Source organism: Alligator mississippiensis, chromosome 15 (genome assembly GCF_030867095.1).
Source record: "Alligator mississippiensis isolate rAllMis1 chromosome 15, rAllMis1, whole genome shotgun sequence".
NCBI classification, from domain to species: Eukaryota; Metazoa; Chordata; order Crocodylia; family Alligatoridae; genus Alligator; species Alligator mississippiensis.
Genome location: NC_081838.1, coordinates 25,943,627 through 25,954,093, shown reverse-complemented (window position 1 = coordinate 25,954,093; position 10,467 = coordinate 25,943,627). Strand labels below are relative to the sequence as shown.

Here is a 10,467-nt window from a genome sequence, read left to right as displayed (position 1 = left end):
CCCCGGGGGCGCCTTGGTGAATAAATACTCACCAATTCCTTTCTGTGCCCCCGTCATGAACTTATAGGCAGCCACAAGGTCGCCTCTCAACCTTCTCTTGCAGAGGTTGAAAAGATCCAGTTTCTCTAGTCTCTCCTCGTAGGGCTTGGTCTGCAGGCCCTTAACCATACGAGTGACCCTTCTCTGGACCCTCTCCAGGTTATCCACATCCCTCTTGAATTGCGGCGCCCAGAATTGCATGCAGTACTCCAACTGCGGTCTGACCAGCGCCCGATAGAGGGGAAGTATCACCTCCTTGGACCTATTCGTCATGCATCTGCTGATCCACGATAAAGTGCCATTGGCTTTTTTGATGGCTTCGTCACACTGCCGACTCATGTTCATCTTGGAGTCCACTAGGACTCCAAGATCCCTTTCCACTTCCATGCCACCCAGCAGGTCATTCCCTAGGCTGTAGGTGTGCTGGACATTTTTCCTCCCTAGGTGCAGCACTTTGCATTTCTCCTTGTTGAACTGCATCCTGTTGTTTTCTGCCCACTTGTCCAACCTGTCCAGATCTGCTTGCAACCCTTTTTGTCAGCCAACCCTTTTAGCGCTCTCGGGTGCATTCCATCTGGGCCAGCTGACTTGTGTATGTCCAGTCTCTCAAGCTGTTCCCTCACAAGATCTTTGCCAATTAAAGGTGTAGGACTGCCCTTAACTTTAGTAGTTCTGAGTCCTGTCAGGCAGGGTGATCCCCTTGGGATGGTGGAAAACTAACACAAAGTAATCGCTGAACACGTTAGCTTTTTCCACCCCAAGAACTGCCTGTCAAATCCTAGGCTGGCAGGGTCACATCAAGCCTACCTCTGTTCAGGGTAGGACCAGCCCTGCCTCAACCATCCCAGACAAGGGATTGGCCAACTGTTCTTATAACCCCGCTAGGGACTGGGAGTCTTCCTTGGAGGCGTGTGGAGTATCTGAGCAAAATTGACACGGGGAAGTCAGGCAATGGAGAATCAGACCTCAGAGCAGCAAATATGACTAGAGACAATGGCAGAAAGACATGTGATGCCAGGGTGGAAGAGCCAGCCTAGTTCAAACTAGAGCAGAGAAAACTGAGGGGGGAATGGACACCAGGGTTTGGTGAGCCCTGTACAAACCTTCCCTCTCATGCTCCCCCTGCTCAGCCCAGAGACTCCCATCTTGTCACTGTCCCCTTGCAGTGGCCGAGGCCCCAGCACGTGAGGCTGTCCTGCTGCCAGGTCCCCCTCCAATGTATCATAAGCCGAAAGGCAGAGGTCAAGGGTTTCCATGGAGTGTCATCTCAGGGGAACCTGTTTCAGATCTACCTACTGCAGGGGAAAGAAAGTGCTTCTGGGGCTGGGCTTTAGCAAATCTATGCCCATGGGAGTGGGCACCATGCAACCCGGCTGCAAGGGGGTGCCAACACCAGTTCTTCCCAGCCAACCCTCTGGCCCCAGAAGCCATGCCTGTGTGGAGGAGCTTCACAAAGCCTGGCTGACCACAAACTGGTGGCAGCAGTCCACAGACAGCCACAACTTGAGGCAGGCTGGAGTCACTGAGGAGGGAAGGCACCATCAGTTCACAGCACACTGGCTTGTCCCCACCACTGGGATGCTTTACAGGAGGGATCCTGGATCCCTACAGCTCCTAGTGGAGACCCCCCTCTCAGGAGCTGCCTCTCTTGTGGGAGCTTTTCTGGTGGCAGAAAACAAAATTATTCTAAACCTGAAAAGCTACAAAAATGGAAGAACTATGTCAGTGTTAGAGCAGGGAGGTAGCAGAACAGACATCCAGGGAAGCTGCGGACTCTCCTGTCCTCAGAAGTGTTTAGTAAAAGCTTGGACAAGCACAGGTCGGGAATGCTCTGGCAGTAGATATGCTTATATACTATGTTGGTAATCCCCATGTTGCTGGGCTCTGGGTGCTGAATAGGGCTGGGAAGGAATTTCCCCCCCACATTGATATACGTCAGGGTGTTTTTCTTCACCTTCCTCAGAAGTGTTTGGTGCTGGCTGCATCCAAGGCTGGGGAACTGACTGAAACCAGAGGTTCCTGCCTACACGGCCTTGCCTCTCTGTTCAGTCAGACCTGTCTCCACATTTGTGGTCAGAAATTATATCCTGTGCTCAAACTGTGGGAAGGGAGTGAGGGTTGTTTGCCTTCCTCTGTAGCAGAGGGTATGGGCTCTAGCTTGGACCCCTCAGCCACACTTTTAACAACCTTTGTACCCACAGGATCCTGCACACTAGCATCCCTGTTTTACCTGTGGAAAGTTCAGTTGCTCAGCTTTGCAGCTGGGTGACAGGACTGATCAAATTATTTTAGTAATACTGTAGGCATGGCTCAGTACAAGTGGTTGGGACAGGGAGGACCCTTCCTCTGTCAGGGGGCTGGACTAGGTGACCTTCGGAGATCCCTTCCAGCCTGACTCTATGATTCTGCTCTTTGCCTGGAGGACAGCACTGAGGAAAGGGCAGAGGCAGCACTGCCCATTTCCCATCCAGATATAACTGCGAGCTGATTGCTGCTCCTGTACGCAGGCTCTGGTCACTCTGGAGAGAAGCACCACCAACGCAATCTGGGAGGGTCATTCACCTGCTCCTCTACCAAATGCACTGTGCCATCACCTGCTGCTAGTGCTCCTGTGCCGTCTACAATGGGCATATGGAGCAATCCCCATGCGACAGGAGGAACAGACACCAATTTGACATCAGTTCTAGAAAAATACAGGACTGCAGCAGAACACTGTAGGCTCCCTGGGAAGTTCACCCAGGAAACATAGCTGTTCATATGCAGCAAAACTTTGAAACCCAACTTGAGATTGTGGAAGATGTCCTCAACCCCAGATGGGATTGTGCTCAACATGTTCTCAAGAGAGACTCTAAAGTCTGAATGAATTTTTTTAACCCCTGTCCTTCAGTGTGTTAACTGCTTTATTCTATTTCTACCTTCTAATTTCTCCAAGTCACCTTCATCAGTCTCTGCAGTGCCCCTGCCTGCCTTCCCCCTTTCCCCAGCCTTTGTATCCAAGGCCCTTAACTCCTTTCTGTTTAGTACTCTCTGCAAGGCCATTCGTAGTCATAGCAGCCAACAAAGCAAGCTGTTGCCTACAAAAGCTCGTGCTTCTCGAAATTAGTTATAAGGTGTCATGCTGCCCTCCTTTCTGCTCCTCTCTCAAGATGTGAAATAAAAATAAGACAACAGACATAAATACAATAAATAAATAGTCCTCATTATAAGCCTTTCCATGGTGAACTGCTAAGTTAAGGTGTTGAAGTAACAGACACACAACATCACATGTAGGATTGCTGGGCAAAGTGGCCTATTGCTTCAGCTTTCTACCCCCAAGTCATTGACCCAAAGTAATAAAAGCTCGATGTTTATTTGTTTCCCAATGCTGCAGTGCAGATTCACTGGAGGAGAGGATCCCACCATGGCATCCAGGACTCTGCAGGCCCCTCACCTCATTCCTCTCTACAGGTCCCTTGCTCCCCACTCCCTGAGCCACGCAAACCCAGCACCCAATTGATGGGTGATCCCTTCAGAGCAGGGATTGGACCTACCCTCAAGAGGCAACAGGCTGTAGGGAGAAGGTGAAAACAGACAGAGGACACCTGGTGTCAGGGGCAAGGAACTGGCCTGTGAGTTCACTGGTGTTGGGTGAGCTCTGAGATGGACCTGAAGCTCTTCCTGCTGTTTCCACAGCTAGAGGGCCTCTCCCCAGTGCAGATGTGCTGGTACACGTGGAGGTCAAAGCTCTTCCCGCACTCCCCACAGCCGAACAGCTTCTCCCCAGTGTGCACGTGCCGGTGCAGGTGCAGCCACGAAGGATGAAGGAAGTGCTTCCCGCAGTCCCCGCAGCCGTGCAGTCCCTGCCCCCCGTGGCCAGGCAGGTGCACACAGAGGTCGTAAGCACGGGTGAAGCTCCTCTTACACTCTGCACAGTGATGCAGCTTCTCCCCATCGTGCATGCTCTGGTGAAAGCGCAGGCCAAGGCAGCTGGTGAAGTACTTCCCGCAGTCAGGGCAGTCGTGTGGCCTCCCCCGGCTGTGCACGCGCTGGTGCTGCGTGAGTGCGGAGCAGTGCCAGAAGTGCTTCCCCCAGTCTGGACAGACATGGTTTCTCCCCAGCATGGATGCGTTGGTGGTTGGCAAGGAGCGCACCTGTGCGGAAGCTATCCCCACACGCAGTGCAACTTTTCCCAAGTGTGGATGAGCTGGTGCTGGGTGAAGACCGAGCAGCGCCTGAAGCTGATCCCACAGATGGCACAGAGGTACAGCTTCTCCCCCATGTGCACATGCTGCTGCACATGGAGCTGGTCTGGCCAAGCAAAGGTTTTCCTGCAGTCCGGGCAGAGATGGGGCCGCTCCTCCGCGTGCGTCCGCTGGTGCTTGATGGTTTCTGGCTGGAACCAGGCCCAGGGCTACAGGTCTTCTCTCTGGAGGCTGCTGCTCAGTTCTGCTTGTGGTCCCCACCCCTGCTGGGTGCAGAAGAGAACCCAGGAATTAGTCCTGGTGGTGCTGGCTCAGAGAAAGCTCTGCTATTCCCCTGGCTGGGATAAGCCCCAGAGCACGGCCGGGCCTTGGCACCTGGGTCCCTGTGAGAACAAAAAGCCCAGTCCAGGTGTCCTCAATGCCAGGGGTACAGCAGCAGGTCAACGCGCTGTGCGTCACATCTCCAGTGACTTTCAGGTGCAGTGTCTCAAATCCAAGCCCAGTGCAAGTGGGGGAAAAAATGACATCACCTCGGCTCTCTTGGGGGCAAGGGACAGAGGGAACACGCGCTAGCACAGGATCTGAATGGTGTCACGGTCTCTGAAGCTGGCGTGAGACTGAAGGCATCTACCTAAATGGAGCATGAGGCTCTCCAGGAGCTTGTCTCTATGGAGCAATGGTGGGGCCCGGAGAAGGCTGCGCTGGGCACCCCCCTGCCCACCCACTCGCAGCGTAAGCCACTGGACAGCAGCCTCTTGGGGCAGCAGGTTCCAGCACCCTCGGTGCCCAGACGTCCACGGGGAGCCAAGCGATCTGCCCACCTGGGGACAAGCCCCGAGACCACCCACGTCCTCGGGGGCCCTCAGCATCACGGGCCCAGAGCTCCCCCTCCTCTCGCTGGGTGCGGCACACCGAATCTGGGGCAGGACCTCGGCAACCTGCAAAAGGAAGCAAATACAGGCTGGTTTCCTTCTGGCGGCTCTCCCCCCAGTCCCTGGCGGGGCTTGCAGAGCCTGCGGTGCGGGGCACTCCCCGCGCTAAGGGGAGCGGGAAGGGGAAGGGCAGGGGCAGGTGGACGCCCAAGACAACCCGCAACGCGCGGCGAGCGGGAACCTGGCACAGAGCACGTCGCCCGGCGGCGGGGGCGGGGGCGGGCGGCTCCCAGGACACAACGCACTCGCCATGTAAATAGCGGCGCCGTTATCGCCCCGCCCCGCTTCCCTTCGCTTTAGCCCCGGAGCGGCCCGGCCGGGAAAATGACCTGCTCCGCCGCAGCCCCGTGGAGGCGCCTCCGGCTGCGGGGTCCGGCACTGCCCGCCGGCAGGCGCAGGGAGGGGCCTCACCCAGGGCTACGAGGGCGCGGCGGTTGCGCAGCACCTGGTGGCGGTGAAGCCGCCCCGCGGGCCCGGCCTCGCGTCCACCACGGCCCGCGCACGCGGAGCCGCTGCCACCCCAGACACAGCCCTGCGCCCTCCTCGCTTCCGGCAGGGATTCCGTCACTTCCGCCTCCGCCCTCGTGGCCCCGGAGGACCGAGACTCTATGGTCACTGCTCTGGTGGTCCAGGCGGAGCGGGACTCTATGGTCACTCCGCTTCCGCTCGGCTGGACCTGGCGGACCAGGATTCTATGGGCTGTCGTCGCCCGCTCTGGTGGCGCCGGAGGACCCGGATTCTACGGTCTCTGCGCCCCGCCCCGCCCCGCCCCGGGCTTAACCCAAGCCTTAACCCATTCCTTCCCGTGAGGGGGGTGGCGGAGCGGAGGCTGTGCGCGTGCGCTTGTTTGAGGACTCGCGGGGCGGAGCGAGCCCTCGAGGCGAGCAGGAAGGAGCGCGGCGTGACACGAGGCCGTGGGAAAGACGGGGCAGGGTTCCACGGGGTACGTCCTGCTTGGGGGAGCCTCGCCCTGGAGGCAGGGAAACAACAGGAGGAGGAGGAACGAAAACCCGACCAAGACATCCGTGGCTTGACCCTCCCTTTAACCGCCGCCTGCGGCACTCGCCAGGGTGGAGAGGGCGACCCTTGGCCCCTGGGTGGGAGTGACGGTGCTGAGCTGTGGGATCGCTGGCGCGGAGCGGGACTCAGGCATTCACGAAAAGGTCAACCAGATGACCCTTGAGGTCCCTTCCAGCCCCAGGAGTGGGCAGGAGACTGGACGGGCACCTGGCTGGGGTCACGTGACCAGGCAGGGGTGTGGCAGTTTCTCCCCAGAAACTCTGCTGTGTGACAATGTGGTGAGGATGGGCCCAGCAGAGGAGACACACCTTACCCTCTCTCTTTAGGTAACCTGAGCTGGATGCATTCCTGAGGGAGGGGAAACCTGCTCCCTCTGCCTACATGACTGGTATCACACACCTGGGTGAGGGGCTTCCTCCCTGGTGGGCTAGAGACTGCCAGTCTGCCCAGCAACCAGTGATGCATTTCAAATTGGTTGGCTGACAGCCGACAGGTGCTGGCCTCCATTGGAGCAGGTAAATGAGGTCATAAGGGCTATTTAAGTTAAGGACTGCCCAGGAGGAGGGGGCAGCAGCCATGAGGGAGACTCAGAGAGAGAGAGGAGCTGGACCATTGTAAACTTGCTCTCTCTCAAAACTCATGATCAAGGATCTGCCTGCCTCCAGAGGGAATCTCCACCTGCCTCTGGATGATACCTGTGAGTAAGCTACCTGAGATCCAACTAGATATATAGCTTGCAGTGACTCAGATGCATGATCAAAGGCTACCCAGCCATGCCTGTTTGCTCTATGGGATTTCTCTGATACTACTCAACTCTGTTCCCTATTCCAGCCCTACCCCTTGTAACCAATAAAGTTCTCCTTTGTACCTAGCGTGGGAGACTGATTGGGAGTGGGTCTAGATTATACCTTGGGGCCCCCTTGGTTTGGCTGACTAAGGGAGACCACTACTTCCAACTGTGGGAAGCGTCCTACGTTCTTGCAATGAGTCAAGTACCCTCGAGGGCTACTAGGCTTGTGTTTCCCAGGGGGTGCAGAGCCAGAATCAAGCCCAGCCCTGGGTGGTGGCAGTTCTACCCCTAGGCTAGCAGGTGTGCTCCAGGAAGGGGGTCGGCCAGACGTGAGCTGCCCCCAGGGAGGCACTCAAAGCCTGGCAGGTGGTCGGGCACAGTGAGGTGGGTGGCTCCCCCTACTGACCCACCACAGGGGGTCAGACTCGATGATCCTTTGAGGACCCTTCCGACCCAAGCATCTATGAATCTGATTAAATGAAACCTGAGGGCTTGGGAACTTACCTCTTTGCAGGGCTTGAGCTTCCTTGAGGAAAAGACTTATCTTGTCTTAGGTTGGAGGAGGTTTGCTGGCCTACGCAGCTGACCTTAGGGGTGCACCAGGGTGGCTGACCCTGTAGTCTCACCTGACTTGGGGAGTGCTGCACTCACAGCTCCCTGTAAGCACCAGTGGGATAAGACCCAGATGTCCTGGTTTAGAGGCCCTCCCCCCAGCCTCTGCAGCCCCCTCCCATTACAGTTCACAAGAGAAGGTGCACAGGATGGGCGCAGAGAGCAAGGCACTCCCTGATTGCACCTGCTGGGGCATGGCAGGACCCCTGCCTGCTGGACCCAGCCCCATGGGTACATCTTTCCTGTGGCAGCTGAGAGTCCTGGTCTTCAACTCTTGGTTCTGCTCTGGCTGTTTGCTCTCGGTTTTGATTCTCCTTGGAGGTGTGACCCAACGGTTTCCCCATGATGGGAGGCCGGGGCCTTGCTACCATATATTGGGCAGTGAATTCATAGTCTCATTTTCTATGCAGTTGAAGCTCCCCTGCAGCACGTCCCTGGGGCTTGCACAGTTTCTAGACCCAGGGCAGGGCATCCCAGCCCTACGGACACCCACACACAGACAGCCTGGGCCAGCAGGCTCCAAAAAGCAGCCCGAGAGCAGAGACCAGCACTGGCTTGGCACTAGCACAGCACCAAGATGACAAGGTAGGAGCCTGAATACTGTGCAACAACGGGCTGCCTGCTGGGGCAGGGCCTGGGCTGCTGGGGTCCAGGGGGACTGGGGCTCCCCACATCAGCCTGGGGGTTAGAGCAGAGGGGGCCTCCCCCAGAGCTGGGACAAAGGCCATGGGGAATGCACAGGCTGAGCTCCAAGGGGTCCTTTCTCTTGGGGGTGTCATGCCCACATTCAAACGTGCTGGCCAGAACGGGCACTGGTGTGTGGGGGTGGCCAGGCAGGAGCCAGGGCACCTGGGCTCCCTGCCCCACTTTGAGAAAGGGGAGGGTAGGAGCAGAAAAGCAGGACTCCAGGGTAGCCTCTCAGCTAGTGTTGCTGCTAGTCTCTCCACCTGGTCCTGGCCATCATGGGGGCTAGGCCCCTGGGGCCACAGTGCTGGCTGTGTGGTGCTGCCTGTGCCAACGGTGTTGCTCTTTGCTCTCTCTGCAGTCATGGGCAGCTGCGAGACAGGCTGCAGGCGCTGCAGTGCCACTTCACCTGGGACCTGGATGCCCCCAGCCAGCTCAAACCAGAGCATGTCCTGAAGTGCCTGGCCGTGGAGATCCAGCACACGCCCCACCACAACTAGGCCACGCTCCTGGCCCTGCGGGCGTTCCTCTGCCAGCGGCTGGGCCGGTATGCAGATGCTCTGCAGAGCTTCCGGGATGCTGAAGAGCAGCTGAGACAGGATTTCCCAGACGGGTCCCCTGGACAGGCCCTGCTGATCTATGGCAACTACGCCTGGGTGCACTACTACCTGGGCACCCTTGACGAGGCCACGCGCTACCTGGAGCGCACGCAGGCAGCCCCCCTAGCCCCTGTGAGCACGGCTCTGGCTGCTGAGATCTCTGCCCAGAAAGGCTGGTCTCTCCTGGCCGTTGGACTTCACCACGGGGAGCAGGCCAGGCAGTGCTTCGAGGAGGCCCTAGCGCAGGACCCAGGCAGCAGGGAGCTTCGTGCTGGGCTGGCCTTGGCCCTCTATGCTGCTTCAGCCCACTCCTCAGATTCTGGACTGAAGAGGGAAGCGATGAGGAGGCAGCAGCCATCACCAGCTTCCTGCAGGAAACGAATAGCCTGGGGCCAGTGAGACACTGAGGAGCTGGAAGAGGAGGAAGACTGATGCAGAGGTCCCAGCACAGGGGGGACCTGCTCCAAGTTAGAAGCAGGAGGGCCTGTGCTCCCAGCACCCACTCACACCCCAGCACCCCCAGCGTTGTGGCCCGTGGGCATCTGAAACCCTTTCCTTGCGTTCACAGAGTCAGGCCACATGAGCATGTGCTAGGCCAGGAGGAGAAGTACAAGGGGAGCTGGGTGGAAGATGGGAGCTGAGAAGCCTGGGAAAGGCTGGATCAGGTCCACGCCATTTGGTCAGTGGTTTATGACATGACAGGGAAGGGAGGGGAAGGGGCTTTCAGGGGTGTCTGTGCCGCTTGGGTCCAGTGACTCTGGAGGCTGAGGCCAGGGGAGGGTGGGCTAAAAAGGGCACGGACCCATCACAGTGCTATCGCGGCACCTGCTTGTTGAGGTTCCTGTGTGTGGGTGCTTGAGGGTCCGGCACTTCTGAGAACAGGACTGCTGAGATGGGGCAGGGTTTCCTGCATGCACTGCTCACTGCTCAGCTGTTCTTCGTGCTGCAGGACATTGCACCCCTGGGGTTTGAGATCTCCATGTCTTGCTTCTATGGACATGTCTAGGTCTGTGCAGCTAGATCTCTCTCGTGTGCTTGGCTTGTCTGGGATTCTCCTGTCCTTGCTGGCAGCATTGCGCTGTGGAGATCTTTCATAAACTTCTCCTTACGCACTGACTTCTTTAAAGGACTCATTTGGAGGGGGTAGAGGCTGTCAAAGGACCCCTGGGTCTGCTCCGGCCCCATGTGCACAGCCAGCATGTCAGATCCCTTCTCCTCCATGTCCTGGGTTGTCCTGTGCAACAGACCTTGCTGGCTGCTGAGCAGGACATGGGCTCAGGCCAAGCCCCAGCTGATGCCCCAGGCAGGGCTCAGGAACTCCCCCTTGCCCACCCCAGACTGGGCCTTGCCCCAAAAGCTGTGGGTGCCTGTGCCCAATGCAGCATGGCCCGCTGGGAGAGAACCCACGGGGCCCTCATCCTTCGGTGCAGCGCCAGGCACAGGGATGAGCACCCCAGCCCCAGTAAAGATGCCTTGCTCTGGGCTAGGCAACTGGGTTAGGTCCACCAACCTGCTCTCCTGGACCCACCATGCCAGGCTGGGCCTGAGGGGCTGATCTGTGCTGAGCACCTAACCTGACTGCCATTTTCCCCAGGGTCCTCCATTGGCCA

At 57.9% G+C, this 10,467-nt stretch overlaps 1 long non-coding RNA gene across 3 annotated transcripts; it reads left to right on the top strand.

The window, feature by feature from the left end:
* The first annotated feature begins 5,902 nt into the window (after positions 1-5,902).
* On the top strand, positions 5,903-9,973 carry LOC109284969 (uncharacterized). 3 transcript variants are annotated; one of them, XR_009457575.1, is made up of 3 exons: positions 5,903-6,095; positions 6,499-8,159; positions 8,620-9,973. It is a non-coding gene; the product is annotated as an uncharacterized LOC109284969 (long non-coding RNA). The 3 variants fall into 3 exon arrangements; XR_002092623.2 differs by lacking the exon at positions 5,903-6,095 and having other exon boundaries at positions 6,102-6,869; positions 7,985-8,159; XR_002092622.2 differs by lacking the exon at positions 5,903-6,095 and having other exon boundaries at positions 6,102-8,159.
* The last annotated feature ends 494 nt before the right edge of the window (positions 9,974-10,467 follow it).